Genomic DNA, 18,550 nt, shown 5'->3' with positions numbered 1-18,550 from the left:
CCTTCCCTCCTCGTCCCCGCCCTCACGCCTTCCCCGAATCCCCGCTCCCACGTTGCCCCTCCCCCTAAGCCCCACCCATTCATCCAAGGCCCCGCCCCTGCACCGCCCAGCGACCCAGGCGCAGGCAGGACCGGGGAGGCGGGAGGGCAGAAAAAGAATCCGGGCCCAGCCTCCCGTTCCCGGGTGCCCTCGGGCACATCACTCAGTCTCTCTGGGCCTCAGTTCTCCCGGCCGGGACATGGGGCTGGCGGCGCTTCCCACTCTCGCCCGAGCCTGGGAGGGGAACTACCCTGCGGATTACGAAGATGCTCAGATACTGGGGTGATGGGGGAGGGGCGCAGGGGGAGCGTATTAGCACCATCGTTTGGTATATGGAGTCTGTTTGGAAACAAAATATTTCCCTCAAGTCATTCCCAAAACCCGATAACCTTGGAACAGAGAGAGCAGCGTGTTTTTTTTCCCGTGTAGCCAGCCCCCGACCTAGCGCCAGCTCCCAGTTCTTCCCCATTTCTCCTACTGCGACCCCATCTCACCTCCTGGCCCTGGCTGGGTGGCCATGGGCCCCTCGTAGCAGGGGGCTGTGCAGGGGGGTCTCCTTGCAGCCAGGAGAGGGTGTCTGGTGGGTGCTGTCACCTCTGCCAGAGACCCACACAAAACCCACTAGCTTCCTCGTCATGTGGGGAGGGGCTCCTACTTTCTGACTTGGGGGTGTGTGTCGGGGGGGGAGTTTCTGTGATGTTAGAGCCCGGGGCAAGGCGGGGGGGGATCGAATCATGACTCTGAAGTGGCAGGGCAACCTCCCCCCGACCCCACAACCCTGCTCAGATTCCTCTAGGGGGCTGGGCTGGGATCTCTAAGGAGGGAGACACAAGAAAAAACACCTGCCACTATGGAACCCAGGAGTCCTGGCTCCCAGTCCCCCTGCTCTAACCTCTAGCCCCCCTCTGCTCCCAGAGCCAGGGATAGTACCCAGCGGTCCTAGTGCCCAGCTCCCACCCCACTCTGACCACTAGATCCCACTCCCCTCATCATCATCATCCAAGCTGGCCCTAGGGAGATGTGTGTGTCCCTGTCGCCCCCTGCTGGACGGGCTGAGCCCTGCTCTGTGTGTGTGTGTGAGAGAGAGAGACACTGTGTTTGTATCAGTGTTAGTGTGTTGCTGGGTGTTGCGGAGTGTGGGGGAGTTAGGGCCCTGCACCCCTCTTCCCGAGATTCACTGCGACTCTCAACCAGCCAGTAAAGCAGAAGGTTTATTTAAGGACAGGAACACAGTCTCAAGCAGAGCGTGTAGGTACGACCAGACCCCCTCAATTAGGTCCCTCTGGGAGGTTCAGGGAGCTTAGACCCCAGCTTGGGGTTCCCTGCGTTGCACCACCCAGCCCCAACCGAAACTAAACTCAAAACTCCTCCCGCTGCTCCTCTCCTTTGTTCAGTCTCCCGGGCAGAAGGTGTTAATTCTCCCCACCCCCGTTCCTGGCTCAGGTTACAGCTCAGGTAGCTTCCTTCAAGGGAAGTCCCACATCCCCACTGCAACCCCCCTGCAACATTCCTAGGTCAAATCTGCCCTGCTTCCTGCTCCGTCACATCTCTCCCCCCTTCGAGACTGAACTGAGCGGGGTCACTCTGACCAGTGACCTGGGGAAGTTCAGGGCTCCCTCTCCGGGACAATGCGTCCGCTATCAGGTTGTCACGTCCCTTCACATGGACCACGTCCATGTCATAATCCTGCAGGAGCAGGCTCCACCTCAGGAGCTTGGCGTTGGCTCCTTTCATCTGGTGCAGCCAGGTCAGGGGAGAGTGGTCGGTGTGCACGGTGAAGTGACGCCCAAAGAGATATGGCTCTAGTTTCTTGAGTGCCCACACCATGGCCAGGCATTCCTTCTCGATGGCCGCGTAGTTCTGCTCCCGGGGTAGCAACTTCTTGCTCAGGTACACAATGGGGTGTCTCTCCCCCTTTTCATCCTCCTGCATTAACACCGCCCCCAGTCCTGTGTCTGAGGCGTTGGTGAACACCATAAAGGGCTTGTCAAAGTCTGGGTTTGCCAGAACTGGGCCACTGACCAGAGCCTCCTTCAGCGCCCGGAGAGCCTCCTGGCACTCCTCGGTCCAGACCACTTTGTCTGGCTTCCCCTTCTTGCACAGCTCAGTGATGGGGGCGGCTATGGCGCTAAAGTGGGGCACGAACCTCCGATAGTACCCTGCCATCCCAATAAAGGCTTGGACCTGCTTTTTGGTTTGAGGAGCGGGCCAGTCTCTGATCACCTCCACTTTGGCTGGTTCCAGCTTTAGGCAGCCGCTTCCCACCCGGTGGCCTAGGTAGGATACCTCAGCCATCCCCACCTTGCACTTCTCCGGTTTTACGGTCAGCCCAGCCTTCTGGAGTCGGTCCAGCACTTGTCTAACCTGGGACACATGGTCCTCCCAGGTCTGGCTAAAGACACAGATGTCATCGATATACGCCACGGCAAAACTCTCCATCCCCCTCAGTAGCTGATCCACCAGGCGCTGGAAGGTGGCCGGCGCTCCCTTGAGGCCGAAGGGCAGGGTCAGGAACTCATAGAGCCCCAGAGGGGTGACAAAGGCCGATTTCAGCCTGGCATCTGCATCCAGCGGCACTTGCCAATAGCCCTTTGTAAGATCCATGGTGGTAAGGTACCGAGCACCTCCCAGCTTGTCTAGGAGCTCGTCCGGCCTGGGCATGGGGTAGGCATCGGCTACAGTGATGGCATTGAGCTTCCGATAGTCCACACAGAACCGGATCGACCCGTCCTTTTTGGGGACCAGCACCACCGGCGAGGCCCAAGGGCCGGAAGACGGCTGGATCACCCCCAAAGCCAGCATGTCATTGACCTCTCTTTCCAGGTCCTGAGCAGTTTTCCCTGTGGCTCGGAAGGGGGAGCATTTTATAGGCGGGTGCGATCCTGTCTGCACCTGGTGGACAGTCAGATTAGTGCGTCCAGGCTGGTTGGAAAACAGCTGTTGGTACAGATGCAGCACCCCTCCGATCTCAGCTCGCTGGGCAGGGGTTAGCCGATCAGAGAGGGGAATTGCTTCCAGGGGGAAGCCAACTCTTGTCCCAGGGAATAGATCTACTAAAGGGTCATCTCCCTGCCCCTCCCACTGTCCACACACGGCCAACACCATATTCCCCCTGTCATAATATGGCTTCATCATATTCACATGGTACACCCGGTGGTGGTGTGCCCGGTTCGACAGCTCCACCACATAGTTTACCTCGTTTAGTTGCTTGACAACCTTGAAGGGCCCTTCCCAGGCGGCCTGGAGTTTGTTTTTCCTCACGGGGATGAGGACCATCACCTGATCCCCAGTGGCGAAGGCGCGGGCCCGTGCTGTGCGGTCATACCAGACCTTCTGCTTCCTCTGGGCTCTGGCCAGATTCTCCCTGGCCAGGCCCATGAGCTCGGCAAGTCGTTCCCGGAAGGTCAGGACATACTCCACCACCGACTCTCCGTCAGGAGTGGCCTTCCCCTCCCATTCGTCTCTCATCAGGTCCAGGGGCCCCCTTACCCGCCTTCCATATAGCAGTTCGAAAGGCGAAAACCCGGTAGACTCCTGGGGTACCTCCCTGTACGCAAACAGCAGGTGAGGTAAGTACTTGTCCCAGTCCTGCGGGTGCTGATTCATAAATGTTTTCAGCATCATTTTTAGTGTCCCATTGAACCTCTCCACCAGCCCGTTGGATTGGGGGTGATATGCTGAGGCCCAGTTGTGCCGGACCCCACATCTCTCCCACAAGCACCGGAGTAGGGCCGACATGAAGTTGGACCCTTGGTCCGTCAAGACTTCCTTGGGGAACCCCACTCGGCTGAAAATGGTCAGCAGCGCATCCGCCACAGTGTCTGCTTCAATGGACGATAAGGGCACTGCCTCGGGGTAGCGGGTGGCGAAATCTACCACCACCAGGATGTATTTCTTCCCAGACCGGGTCGTCTTGCTGAGAGGTCCCACTATGTCCATGGCCACCTTCTGGAAAGGCTCCTCTATGATGGGCAAAGGTCTCAATGCTGCCTTCCCCTTGTCCCGGGCCTTCCCCACCCTCTGGCAGGGGTCACAGGATCGGCAGTACTGCCGGACGTTGGTGAAGACCCCGGGCCAGTAAAAGTTCTGTAGCAGCCTCTGCCTGGTGCGCCGGATCCCCTGGTGCCCTGCGAGAGGGATGTCATGGGCCAGGTACAGTAGCTTGTGGCGAAACTTCTGGGGAACCACCAGCTGCCTCCTGATCCCCCACGACTCCACTTCCCCCGGGGGAGCCCACTCTCGGTACAGGAACCCCTTCTCCCACAGGAACCTCTCCTTGCATCCTCTCCTCATGGTCTGTACCACACTGAGGTCAGCCAGGCCCCTTAGCTTCCGCAGGGAGGGGTCCTTCTGCAACTCGGCCTGGAACTCGGCGGCCGGGGAAGGGATGGGGACCTGCTCCCTCTCGTCGGCTGGGTCGGAAGCCCCAGCCACACCGCGGCCTGTCCTTGGGTGTTCCCTCCCCACCCGGGAAGGGTTCGGTGCCTCCGGTGGGACATCCTTCCCAAGGTCAGGGCGTAGTGCCCCTCGCCGGCTCTGGCTACGGGTCACGACTAAGGCGGTCTGGGGGCTGCTTGGCCAGTCCTCTAGGTCCCCCCCCATCAACACCTCAGTGGGCAAATGGTGGTGCACTCCCACGTCCTTGAGGCCCTCCTTGGCCCCCCATTTCAGGTGTACCCTCGCTACGGGAACCTTGAATGGGGTCCCGCCCACCCCGGTCAGGGTCAGGAAGGTGTTGGGCACCACCCGATCTGGGGCCATCACCTCGGGCCGGGCCAGTGTCACCTCTGCGCCCGTGTCCCAGTATCCATAAACTTTCTTCCCATCCACCTCCAGGGGAACAAGGCACTCGCTCCGCAGGGACAGCCCCGCGCCAACCCTGTAAACGGAGAACTTTGAATCCGGAGCATCTGGCCCCCCAGAGAAGCTGGCCGGGGGCCCTTCTCTCTCTCTTTACAGTTGATAAGCTGCCAGCACCTCTTGCGTGGGAAGCCTGCCCCTCGTCCGTCTGGGCCTCTACCAAGTTAACCCGGTGCGGGTTCGGTCTGCTCAGTCTGTCCTTGAGCTTGGGGCACTGGGCCCGAACGTGGCCTCTTCGGCCGCAGTAATAGCAGCTCAGGTCCCGTGGGTCCCCTCGAGCCGGTTGGTTGTCCCTGATGCTGGGCATTCCCCGTGGGAGGGGATTCCCCATATTCCCCCTTTGGGAGGTCCCAGGGTGACTCTCTCTCTGCATCGCGGCGGGCCTGTTCCTTTGGGGCTCCTCCCTGCCACCCCCTGACCGGCTCTTTACAAACTCATCAGCCAGCTGCCCGGCGTGTCGCGGGTTCTCTGGCTTTCTGTCCACCAACCACAGCCTCAGGTCGGATGGGCACCGCTCATACAGTTGCTCCAGTACCAGCAGTTTAATCAGGTCCTCCTTCATCTGGGCCCCACCAGCCCACTTGCTGGCGTATCTTTCCATGCGGACGGCTAGTTGCAGATATGAGATCTCAGGGGTTTTATCTTGACTCCGGAACCTTTCCTGGTACATCTCAGGAGTCAGCCCAAACTCACGTAGCAGGGCCTTTTTGAATAGTTCGTAGTCCCCTTTCTCTGCCTCTCCCAGTTGGCGGTACAATGCCACGGCTTTGGGGTCCAGTAAGGGGGTAAGGACCCGGAGTCTGTCCGCGGGATCAACCCGGTGCAGCTCGCAGGCCGTCTCAAAGGCCTCCAGGAAGTCATCCATGTCCTCCCCCTCCTTGTATGGGGCCATGATGCACTTATCAAAGCTCCGTGCAGTCCTGGGTCCCCCCTCACTCACCGCAGCCGGGGGTTCGCTGCCCTTCAATCTCACCAGTTCCAGGTCATGCTGACGCTGTCTCTCATTCTCCTGTCTCTGTCTCTCTTCATGCTGTCTCTGTCTCTCATTCTCCTCCCGTTCATGCTGTCTCTGTCGTTCACGATCCTCCAGCTCTCTCAGTTTTAGCTCTTTCTCCCATTCCAGCCAATTCCGCTCCACGGATGCCGAATGTCGCCGGGAGGATCCTCTGCTGGCCGGCGGGCTTCGCCGGGGGGATCCCCTGCTGGCCGGGGGGGTCACGGCGCCTTCGGTATTTGCTGGGCTCCTCCCCACCCTTCCCCTAGGCATAGGAAGGAGGGGTCTCGGGAAGCCCTCAGCAGCCGGCTGACCACTCCCAGCTGGGACAGACACTGGTGCCTGCGCTGCATTTGCCAGGCTGCTTCCCTGAGACACAGGGATCAGTTCATTCGCGCGATCTTCCGCCTCCAGCTGGGCAATGAGCTGTTCTTTGGTGAGCCTCCCAATGCGCAGCCGCCTCTGCTTGCACAGCTCCACCAGGTCGCTCTTAAGCCGCTTGGCATACATCTTCCTGCTGGCCACTCACCGGCCTGTGTGCTCACAGCTCCCCACAGTTCCCAGGGGGACCCCTAGTGTGCCAGCCCTTCTCGAGGTCACCGCCTCTCTGCCAGGGTCGAGCTGCAGACTCCTCCGCCCCTGGGACCACTCGCTGCGATCCCCCCGGGGGACCCTGTTACTGCAAAAGTCCTTCTCGCTGGTCACACACTCCCAGGGGTAATAACCGTCCCTCTCTCACTCTTCAGCACGCCTGGTCCCCGTCAATCCCCCTTCGTTTTACTGCTCCCCAGTCACTTACTGCAGGAAGCGCCGTCCACGGGGTGCAGTAGATCCCACCGCTGCCACCAGTTGTTGCGGATTGTGGGGGAGTTAGGGCCCTGCACCCCTCTTCCCGAGATTCACTGCGACTCTCAACCAGCCAGTAAAGCAGAAGGTTTATTTAAGGACAGGAACACAGTCTCAAGCAGAGCGTGTAGGTACGACCAGACCCCCTCAATTAGGTCCCTCTGGGAGGTTCAGGGAGCTTAGACCCCAGCTTGGGGTTCCCTGCGTTGCACCACCCAGCCCCAACCGAAACTAAACTCCCCGCCCCTCCCGCTGCTCCTCTCCTTTGTTCAGTCTCCCGGGCAGAAGGTGTTAATTCTCCCCACCCCCGTTCCTGGCTCAGGTTACAGCTCAGGTAGCTTCCTTCAAGGGAAGTCCCACATCCCCACTGCAACCCCCCTGCAACATTCCCAGGTCAAATCTGCCCTGCTCCCTGCTCCGTCACACGCTCCCTGACAGGTAACCTGATACTGCCCTGCCGTAGGAGCAACCGGCACCGCCCACAGGCCGCCCGGCGAGATCCAGCCGACGGAGGAGCCTCCCGCAGCCCCCAGATCCCACAGCGAGACCCCACCCCCGGGAGACCCAACACCTCCTCCAGGGTTGTCCAGCGACACCCCAACCGCAAAAAGTCCTGTGCCCCAGCTGGATACCGCCTGCAGGAGAACCAGCACTGTCCTCATCGCTTCCAGACATGCGTCCCCCCAAAGTCCAGCACCGGTGCTTCCAGAACCCCCCTCCCTCCCAAAAGAGCCAGGACTGCCTCGGAGACACCGAGAGCTGCCCCCTCCCCCGCACACTGCACTAGGACCCCCACCTCAAGATCCGCCTGAACACCACTCCCCACTCGAAGAGACAACGGGGCCGCAGATTGTCCCCGCAGCACCTGAACCTGCGGAGACAGCACAGCAGGAGGAGCGACGGCCGCGAGCGAGGGACACCCCTCCCCCTCCCCTGTAACCACCAGACCCCACTCCCGTTTTAGATTTTAGGCTCGCTGCCTCTTCTATCCACCCACCGCGCCTGTCCATCCCTTTGCTGCAAGTTTTAGGGGTTTCACCCCTGCTCTGCTCTCCCCCAGTGCAGCCCAAGGCCTTCCCTCCCCGCAAGCACATATCCTCTCCCCCTGGTGCTGGATCATCTGCCCAGCTTCCCACCCCCTGTCGGGCTGGGGATTGTGCAATGGCCCAGCACCAGGCAACGCAGAACGGAAACCACAGGCCCTGCCCCGCCCCATGCGAGCTGCCCTCCAGGTGCATCAGAGCCCAGTGCCCCGTACCTGCACCCTCCTGTGCCACAGGGGGCGAGCTGCAGCCCCCACCACATTCCACAGACGGGCAAAGGGTCAGGCCAGCCAGCCCATGTAGGATGGGGGAATCGCCACCGGGGTCGACAGTATTTGGGTTGTGACACATGGAGAAGCGGTTGTCACTGCAGCCGACAGAGGGCAGCAGAGCATGCACACACACACACACACACACACACGCACACACACACACACACAATTGCAAACATACACAAACACCTGCACAAATCCAGCCACACACCAACACAACTGCTAACAGATGCAAACACATGCAGAAATCCAGCCACATGAACACACACATCTGCACAGCCACACACACCGCCCCTGTGACATTACCTATGCTTTATAAAAATACACGTCTACCCCGATATAACGCTGTCCTATCGCTGTCAAAAAATCTTACCGCGTTGTAGGTGAAACTGCGTTATATCGAACTGGAGTGCGCAGGCCCCCAACCCCCCCCCCCCCGTCCCCCCGAGCGCTGCTTTACCGCATTATATCCAAATTCGTGTTATATCGGGTCACGTTATATCGGGGTAGAGGTGTATGTTTATGAGTGTGAAAATGATGTAACTGGAATATGCTTTATGCAAAAGGTCTCTTGTACGGTATCATTACAAAGCTTATAATCTACTGAGTGTGCTCATCCTAGTTGTATGTATGTATCAGTCTTGTATCTGAAGCTAGAAATATGAAGTATTACTCTAAAGTCCTATTGTAATTATGCAAAGTGTGGGCCATTAATGGTGGCTTGGAATCTTGATGGCTCCCATTGACTAGGACAATTGGTTGTAAATGGCTCTGTTTACTTGCAAGCTTCCTGTGTTCCTGTGAGTCAGGTTGGGAAGAATGGAGGCTTGGGGGCTCACAGGACATGTGACCATGTCACCTGATACTGGAATCCATCTTTAACCTGGTGCTTTTCCATTTAGAAGGAGGGGTGGGGACCCAGAGAGAGACAAAGGATTCCCACCTTGTGCCAAAGCTATAAAAGGAGGTGGAGCCAGGGCCGTCTCCAGGGTTTTGGCCGCCCCAAGCAGCCAAAAAAAAAAAAAAAAAAAAAGCCGCGATCGCAATTGCAATCTGCGGCGGCAATTCGGTGGGAGGTCCTTCGCTCCGAGCCAGAGTGAGGGACCGTCCGCTGAATTGCCGCCGAATAGCTGGAAGTGCCGCCTCTCTCTGGAGTGGCCGCCCCAAGCACATGCCTGGTAACCATACCCCCGTCTCCAGGGGCAAACTCTCAGGTGAACCCCGGGCTCAGCGTTGCTTCCTTGAGGGGCAGGTTGGTGCCACGTACTAGCTGGGATAAATGGCGAGCGACTGAGTCTGATCAGGGCAGGAACCAACCGCTGGCTTGACCCATGTCTGGGTGCAAAGAGAACGGGGAGAATCTCTTCACCTTAAGCAAAGCTGTTTTCTTGGGGGAGGGGTGCCTCTCGGGAACCCCTCGCTCAAATTGCCCAAGATTTACAGCTCTAAACCTACCCTGTAGCCCCAAGAGGAACACCAGCTCTCAAGGCAATCCAAGTTCCCACGTGGATTTTAGAGCACGTAGCGCGCTGCCTTTGTCTCAGCACTGCGGGTGTGTGCCGTGCACCGAGCTCACCTGTTCTCAGCTCGCTGCCTTTCTCTCAGCGCCGCGGGCCTGTGCCACGCACCGAGCTCACCTGTTCTCAGCTCGTTGCCTTTCTCTCAGCGCCGCGGGCCTGTGCCACGCACCGAGCTCACCTGTTCTCAGCTCGTTGCCTTTCTCTCAGCGCCGCGGGCCTGTGCCACGCACCGAGCTCACCTGTTCTCAGCTCGCTGTCTTTCTCTCTGCGCCACGGGCCTGTGCCATGCACCGAGCTCACCTGTTCTCAGGTGCCCACCCCAGGTCCAGCATTTTGGCTGTGCCTTGGCTGCCCCTGTCCCTACACCAAGTCTAGGGACCCTGATGAATAAGAGAGGCAGAAACTGGGGCTGGTCGTTCGTATGAAACACGTTTATTGGGTGTGGGGAGATCAGGGGTGAATGTGCAGCAGAGAGGAATCAGATCCTGTCGGCAGCGGAGAAGAAAGAAAGAAAGAAAGAAGCTGTAATTTTCCACACTGTAGTCTCGCACTGTCTCTTTAAATCCGCAGCAGGAAGCTGTGACACCATTAGTGTAGATGGGACCATCAGGAGCGAGTCCCGGTTGTCAGCAGCCACGATGCTGACCCAGATGCTGCGCTGCCCCCTGGGGGCCACTGTAGGGCCAGCAGCAGCTCGCAATGGTTGGGGTCGGCCGGCAGCTGGCGTGGGGCACGGCTCAGGGGGTCTGGGTGTCCTGGTAAGGGGGTGGGGCTTTGGGGGGGTCATTGGCGAAGACAGCTGGGGCCCCATGTTCTGATAAATCACCACAGACTGGAGGGAGAGACAGGAGGAGAGCATGAGGGACAGCCCTTGGGACAACCACTCCCCTGCCCCCCCACATTCCCCTGTAGCCCCTACTCCTCCCTCCATCTCCCCACATTCCCATGCAGCCCTATAGGGCAGTGCACAGACACAAATTGTTCATGGAATAACTCCCCTAGGGAAGTACGGGCGGGGGGAGCGGGGGCGGTTCCTACATCTGTCAACTGACCTAAAAAGAAGATGGGTTGACAGAACAAGGAGCAATGGTCTCAAGTTGCAGTGGGGGAGATTTAGGTTGGATATTAGGAAAAACTTTTTCACTAGAAGAACAGGAGTACTTGTGGCACCTTAGAGACTAACAAATTTATTAGAGCATAAGCTTTCGTGGACTACAACCCACTTCTTCGGATGCATCTGAAGAAGTGGGCTGTAGTCCACGAAAGCTTATGCTCTAATAAATTTGTTAGTCTCTAAGGCCTGGTCTACACTACGGGTTTAGGTCGACTTTAGCAGCGTTAAATCGAATTAAGCCTGGACACGTCCACACTACGAAGCCCTTTCTTTCGACTTAAAGGGTCCTTTAAACCGGTTTCTTTACACCACCTCCGATGAGGGGATTAGCGATAAAACCGGCCTTTGCGGGTCGGAATTGGGGTAGTGTGGACGGAATTCGACGTTATTGGCCTCCGGGAGCTATCCCACAGTGCTTCATTGTGACCGCTCTGGACAGCACTCTCAACTCAGATGCACTGACCAGGTAGACAGGAAAAGACCCGCGAAGGTTTGAATTTCATTTCCTGTTTGCTCAGCGTGGAGAGCACAGGTGACCATGCAGAGCTCATCAGCACAGGTAACCGTGATGGAGTCCCAGGATCGCAAAAGAGCTCCAGCATGGACCGAACGGGAGGTACGGGATCTGCTCGCCATATGGGGAGATGAAGCAGTGATAGCTGAACTCCGTAGCAGTAAAAGAAATGGAAAAGTATTAGAAAAGATCTCCAAGGCCATGAAGGACCGAGGCCATAACAGGGACACACAGCAGTGCCGCGTGCTATGACTCTCTCACTGGAGAAACACACAGGGAAGACGGTTCGGGGAACGAGGAAGATGAGGATGGAGGTACTGTAGGTAGCTCACAGCAGCAAGGAAGCGGAGAAACCGATTTCCCCAACAGCCAGGATATGTTTGTGACCCTGGACCTGGAACCAGTAACCCCCGAACTCACCCAAGACCCTCAGGGCACACAGGAGACCTCTGGTGAGTGTACCTTTGTAAATATTTGTAAACATTACACACAAAAAAGCAAGCGTGTTTAATGATTAATTTGCCCTGGCAATCGCGGCCAGTACATCTACTGGAAAAGTCTGTTAACGTTTATGGGGATGGAGCGGAAATCCTCCAGGGACAAGTCCAGAAAGCTCTCCTTTATGTACTCCCAAAGCGTTTGCAAAAGGTTTCTGGGGAGGGCTGCCTTATCCCGTCTGCCATGGTAGGACACTTTACCACACCAGGCCAGTAGCACGTAGTCTGGAATCATTGCATAACAAAGCATGGCAGCGTATGGTCCCGGTGTTTGCTGGCATGCAGACAACATCCATTCCTTATCTCTCTTTGTTATCCTCAGGAGAGTGATATCATTCACGGTCACCTGGTTGAAATGGGGTGATTTTATTAAGGGGACATTCAGAGGCGCCCGTTCCTGCTCTTCTGAACAGAAATGTTCCCCGCTGTTAACCACGCGGTGGAGGGGAGGGGTGAAGTAATCATCCCAGAGAATCGTGTGTGTGTGTGTGGGGGGGGGTGGTTTACTTGTGTTTGTGCCGCATGTTAACCGGGAAACCGCAGCCCCTCCTTTTACATTGAAAACCCATTTTAAATGGACAACCCAATTCATCCTTGATATGGGAAATGCGCTGCTGTTTGCAACCTTTCCCGCATGTTAAGAAGGTTAAAAAAGCCAAAACACTGTGGCCTACCATGGCTGCCTGCAAGCCGAAATATGCGACCTTGTAATGAAAGAGTTTACCCATTGTTCTCTAAAATGTGTCTTTTTTAACCACCTCTCCCTTCTCCTCCACCAGCTGCAAATGTTTCTCCTTCGCAGAGGCTAGTGAACATTAGAAAGAGAAAACGTAGGACGAGGGACAATATGTTCACGGGGCTGCAGATGTCCTCCCACGCTGATAGAGCACAGCAGAATGCGTGGAGGCAGTCAATGTCAGAGATGAGAAAAGCCCAATATGAACGAGAGGAGAGGTGGCGGGCTGAATGGCGGGATGAAAAGAGCAAGTGGCGGGCTGAAGACGATAGGTGGCGTCAGCTTGCAGACAGACGGCAAGAGTCAATGCTCCGTCTGCTGGAGCATCAAACTGATATGCTCGAGCGTATGGTTGAGCTGCAGGAAAGGCAGCAGGAGCAGAGACCGCCGCTACAGCCCCTGTTTAACCAACAGCCCTCCTCCCCAAGTTCCATAGCCTCCTCACCAAGACACCCAAGAACACGGTGGGGGGGCCTCCATCCACCCAGTCACTCCACCCCAGATGATCGCCCAAGCATCAGAAGGCTGGCCTTCAATAAGAGTTAAAGTTTTAAAATGCAGTGTGTCCTTTTCCATCCCTCCTCCCCCACCCATCCCAGGCTACCTTGGCAATTATCCCCCTACTTCTGTGAGGAACTAATAAAGAATGCATGAATGTGAAAAAACAATGACTTTATTGCCTCTGCAAGCGGGAGGGGAGGGTGGGGTGGGGTGGTTGGTTTACAGGGAAGTAGAGTGAACCGGGTCGGGAGGGGGGGTTTGGAGGGTTCATCAAGGAGAAACAAACAGAAGTTTCACACAGTAGCCTGGCCAGTCACAAAACTCGTTTTCAAAGCTTCTCTGATGCGCACCGCGCCCTGCTGTGCTCCTCTAACCGCCCTGGTGTCTGGCTGCGCGTAATCAGCGGCCAGGCGAGTTGCCTCAACCTCCCACCCCGCCATAAAGGTCTCCCCCTTACTCTCACAGATATTGTGGAGCGCACAGCAAGCAGCAATAACAATGGGGATATTCTTTTCGCTGAGGTCTGAGCGAGTCAGTAAGCTGCGCCAGCGCGCTTTTAAACGTCCAAATGCACATTCCACCACCATTCGGCACTTGCTCAGCCTGTAGTTGAACAGGTCCTGACTCCTGTCCAGGCTGCCTGTGTACGGCTTCATGAGCCATGGCATTAAGGGGTAGGCTGGGTCCCCAAGGATCACGATAGGCATTTCAACATCCCCAACGGTTACTTTCTGGTCCGGGAAGAAAGTCCCTTCCTCCAGCTTTTGAAACAGAGCAGAGTTCCTGAAGACGCGAGCATCATGTACCTTTCCCGGCCATCCAATGTTGATGTTGGTGAAACGTCCCTTGTGATCCACCAGGGCTTGCAGCAGCATTGAAAAGTACCCCTTGCGGTTTACGTAGTCGGTGGCTTGGTGCTCCGGTGACAAGATAGGGATATGGGTTCCGTCTATGGCCCCGCCACAGTTTGGGAATCCCATTTCAGCAAAACCATCCACTATTGACTGCACGTTGCCCAGAGTCACTACCCTTGATATCACCAGGTCTTTCATTGCCCTGGCAAATTGGATCACAGCAGCCCCAACCGTAGATTTGCCCACTCCAAATTGATTCCCGACTGACCGGTAGCTGTCTGGCGTTGCAAGCTTCCACAGGGCTATCGCCACTCGCTTCTCAACTGGGAGGGCTGCTCTCATCTTGGTATCCTGGCGTTTCAGGGCAGGGGAAAGCAAGTCACAAAGTTCCATGAAAGTGCCCTTACGCATGCGAAAGTTTCGCAGCCACTGGGAATCATCCCATACCTGCAGCACGATGCGGTCCCACCAGTCTGTGCTTGTTTCCCGGGCCCAGAATCGGCGTTCCACGGCATGAACCTGCCCCAGTGACACCATGATTTCCACATTGCTGGGACCTGTGCCTTGTGAGAGGTCTATGTCCATGTCAATTTCCTCATCACTCTCTTCGCCGCGCTGCAATCGCCTCCTCGGCTGGTCCGGGTTTCGCCTTGGCATGTCCTGGCTCTGCATATACTCCAGGACAATGCGCGTGGTGTTCATAGTGCTCATAATTGCCGCGGTGATCTGAGCGGGCTCCATGATCCCAGTGCTAGCTATGGTGCCTGGTCAGAAAAAAGGTGCGAAAGTAGTATCTGATGGACCAGGAGAAGGAGGGCGGGAGGGAGGGAGGGCCGAGTGACGACATGGCGTACAGGTACAGGAACAGGGAATTAAAATCAAGAAAGGTGGCTGTGCATCAGGGAGAAACACAAACAACTGTCACACAGAATGGTCCCCCCAAAGATTAAACTGAAAACCCTGGGCTTAGCAGGCCGTTGATTTCACGGAGGAAGGGGAAGCAAATGAATACAGAACAAATCTATTTTTTACATCTTAAGCTGGCAGCCGACGGTGCAGCATGAGTGATAGCCTCTCCAGTATGATGATGACGGATACCAGTCCTAATATACCATCGTCTGCCAAAAGGCAAGGGGCTGCTGCTGTGTAGCAATGCAGCCCCACGTCCGCCAGCACCCAGCATCGCCCTCGGCCTCTTCTGGGTGCTTAGCAGACAATACTGGGCAATTGGCAGAAAATAGTATATTACAATTGATAGCCATCATCATCGAAACAGTAGCATGTCTGCCCAGGTGGCCATGATTGACAGCCACTCCAGTATGACGACGATGGGTACCAATCATAATATACCATCACCTACCAAAGGGCAAGGGGCTGGTGCAATGCAGCCCTACGGCTGCCAGCCCCATGGCTATCACTCACACTACACCGTCTACCGCCAAAAGGCAGTTAGCAGCTGCTGCTGTGTAGCAATGCAGTCCCACGTCTGCCGGCACCCAGAGGACATATGGTGACGGTGAGCTCAGCTGAGCTGAGCGAGCTCCATGATTGCCGTGGTATGTTGTCTGCACAGGTAACCCAGGTAAAAAGGCACGAATCTATTGTCTGCCGTTGCTGTGACGAGGGGGGAGGGGCCTGACGACATGTACCCAGAACCGCCCGCGACACTGTTTTGCATCATCCGGGCATTGGAATCTCAACCCAGAATTCAAAGAAAAGGCGCGAAAGTAGTATCTGACGGACTAGGGGAAGGAGGGAGGGCGGGCCGAGTGACGACATGGCGTACAGGTACAGGGAATTAAAATCAAGAACGGTGGCTGTGCATCAGGGAGAAACACAAACAACTGTCACACTCTTTGAGCTGTGGTCCAAGTGTAGTGTCTGTTCTTATCAGTTTAATCTTTATTAATTGAACATGATACGCTACTACCTAGATCTATATCAGTTTAATCTGAATCTCTACTGATACACTGTATCAGCCATCCTGAAGAGCTCATGGTGCCCTGGGATGCATCCTGCAACCCCTAACACGCAACCTAAAGCTCCGACCACTGTCCCAGCACAGCCTGTTGCTCGACACAGGCTCCCGGCTGTTACGCCTGGTCCTCCCCGGAGATCTTCTCAGACCACTACCCGAAAGAAGACTCTCGGTGTCTCAGAGCCATGGCAATCCAGCAGATCCAGAGGGAAGTGCGAAGACAAGGAGAATCGCCCCCAAGATGCTGCTGCAGAAAGCTCTTCCATCTGCAGACCAGCCTGCAGGAACACCACCGAGAGGAGGAAGGTAGACCCCGGTCCCCAGCCGCCAGAAGGCCGCCCTGCAGTGCTCCAGCCGCTGGAAGAACCTGCAGCCGACCGCCAGCGGCTGCAACCACGGGGAGCCTGCTCCACCTCGCTCCTGCCGCGGGAAGAGCCGCAGCCGCGGAGAGACTGCCTCCCCACGCCCCTGCTGCCCGGGACATCCACTGCCGCCCAGCTGCTGCCGCCGCCAGGAGTCCGTCCCCACGTGTCCCAGCTGCTGGAGAGGAGCCCCGCTGACCATCTGCTGCCCCTGGGGCCAAGTATCCTTTCCACTGAGCCCCAGCACCTACCCCCTCCAGGGGACTCTCCCGCGGCTCCCCCACCACCCATGCCGCCGGGGGGTTGCCCCCCCTCCCCAAAGCGGCCGCCCATGCCACCAGGGGACCCATGCCCCACGCCCTGGCCGCCCCCCCTGGCGCAGCCTGGGGACCCCCGCCACGCGCCCCAGCCGCAGCTGCTCCGGCCGCCGGGGGATCCCTGCCCCGAGCCCCAGCCCCTGCCGCGTGTCCACCTTGGGGAGCCGGGCCATGTGCTCCAGCTGCTCCTACCCCAGCCACCGGTGGGGGACTCCTGCCCCACGCCCTGGCCACCTCTGCTTGGGCAGCCCGGGGAGCCCCGCGGCGCGCCTCCGCCGCCCGGGGACTCCTGCCCCGTTCCCCGGCTGCCACTACCGGAACAGCCCGGGGAGCCCTGCGGCCCGCCGCCGCCGGGGGACTCCTACCCCGCTCCCCGGCTGCCGCTGCTTGAGCAGCCCGGGGAGCCCCGCGGCGCGCCTCCGCCGCCGCCGCTGGGGGACTCCTGCCCCGTTCCCCGGCTGCCGCTGCTTGAGCAGCCCGGGGAGCCCCGCGGCGCGCCTCCGCCGCCGCCGCTGGGGGACTCCTGCCCCGTTCCCCGGCTGCCACTACCGGAGCAGCCCGGGGAGCCCCGCGGCGTGCCGCCGCCGCCGCCGGGGGACTCCTGCCCCGCTCCCCGGCTGCCGCTGCTTGAGCAGCCCGGGGAGCCCCGCGGCGCGCCTCCGCCGCCGCCGCTGGGGGACTCCTGCCCCGTTCCCCGGCTGCCGCTGCCTGGGCGGCCCGGGGAGCCCTGCGGCGCACTCCCACCGCCGCCGCTCGGGGACTCCCGCCCCGCGCCCCGGCTGCCGCGGTCCGTGGAGCCCCGCGGCGTGCCGTGGCCGGGGCTGCCTGGGGACTCCTGCCCCCCTACCCGGCTGCCGCGGCCCGAGCGGCCCGGGGAGACCCGCGGCGCACCCTCGCCGCCGCCGCTCGGGGACTCCCGCCACGTGCCCCGGCTGCCGCCCGGAGACTCCTGCCCCGCTCCCCGGCTGCCGCTGCCTGGGCAGCCCGGGGAGCCCCGCGGAACCCCGCAGCCACCGCTGGTCCCACCGCCAGGGGACTCCTGCTCCGCTCCCCAGCTGCAGCTGCTCAGGCAACACGAGGAGCCCCGCCACGTGGCCCAGTCACCACTGCCTTGGCCCCTGGGGATCTCCTGCTCCGCGCTGCTGCCGCCTATGCAGCCGGGGGATCCCCACCACCCGCCTCGGCCGCCGCTGTCTGGGCCCCCGGGGGTCTCCTGCCCCGCGCAGCTGCCGCCTATGCAGCCAGGGGATCCCCACCACCTGCCCCAGCCTCCACCGCCTGAGCCACAGGGGGCCTCCCACCCTGCGCTCCAGCCGCCACCGCTCACAGTGCCCGAGGAGCCCACTGATGCGCCCCGGCGGACAGGACCCCGACCCGCTGCCCGCCGACTGCCGCAGAACCTGGGAGACCTGCCCCCCCATCACCTGGCACTCCAGCTGCAGAGCGACTCCCCCGCTGTCCACCAGCTGCTCCAGCCACCGGGGGACCCCCCAACCACTCCCCTGCCACCCCAACCGCCGGGGACATCCTCCACGCTCCTGCTGCTCCAGCCGACGGGAGACCCCCACACCGCCCCACAGCAGCCACAACTGCTGAACACCCCACCCCACGTCCCCCGGCTGCCAAGGGAACTCTGCCACACGCCCCAATCACCACGAGATGCCTCCCCGGTCCTCCTGCGGTACCCAGACACGCCCCCTGCTCCCCAGCAGCTCCAGCCACCACGAGACAGCTCCCCTGTCCCCCGGCGGGCACCAGTCACACCCCCTGGTCCCCAGCAGTCCCCGCCCGACCCCCAGCGGGACACCCCTACTGGAGAAACCTCTACTACCACTGGGACCCCTGCTCCGCAGGGGGGTGACGAGGACACCATCTACCTCACATACCCCCTTGCCGCTGATGCGCTCACCTGCCCCATCTGCTCGCCGCCCCGGCGTTTCCGCCTCCTCGGAGGAGTCACCAGGCACTTGAAGAGGTGCCATGGCAAATCCACCACCTTCAGCTGCGCCCTCTGCAACCTGCCCTTCGACACTCAGAAGAGATGCAAGACACACCAGGCCAGCTGCAAGAGAGCCCGTTCAGCGACAGCTCCGGTTCCGGCCT

The 18,550-nt window shown here is 59.1% G+C and overlaps 1 protein-coding gene and 1 long non-coding RNA gene across 2 annotated transcripts in view; one reads left to right on the top strand and one right to left on the bottom strand.

Moving 5' to 3' along the window:
- LOC103307386 (B-cell receptor CD22-like) overlaps positions 1-18,550 on the bottom strand; it is an 88,766-nt gene that overhangs the window by 26,613 nt on the left and 43,603 nt on the right. The window lies entirely within an intron of this gene.
- LOC135976859 (uncharacterized) overlaps positions 1-18,550 on the top strand; it is a 53,816-nt gene that overhangs the window by 20,434 nt on the left and 14,832 nt on the right. The window lies entirely within an intron of this gene.

The sequence above is a fragment of the Chrysemys picta genome, chromosome 20 (genome assembly GCF_011386835.1).
Source record: "Chrysemys picta bellii isolate R12L10 chromosome 20, ASM1138683v2, whole genome shotgun sequence".
Taxonomy (NCBI): domain Eukaryota; kingdom Metazoa; phylum Chordata; order Testudines; family Emydidae; genus Chrysemys; species Chrysemys picta.
This window is presented reverse-complemented; position numbering and strand designations above follow the sequence as displayed.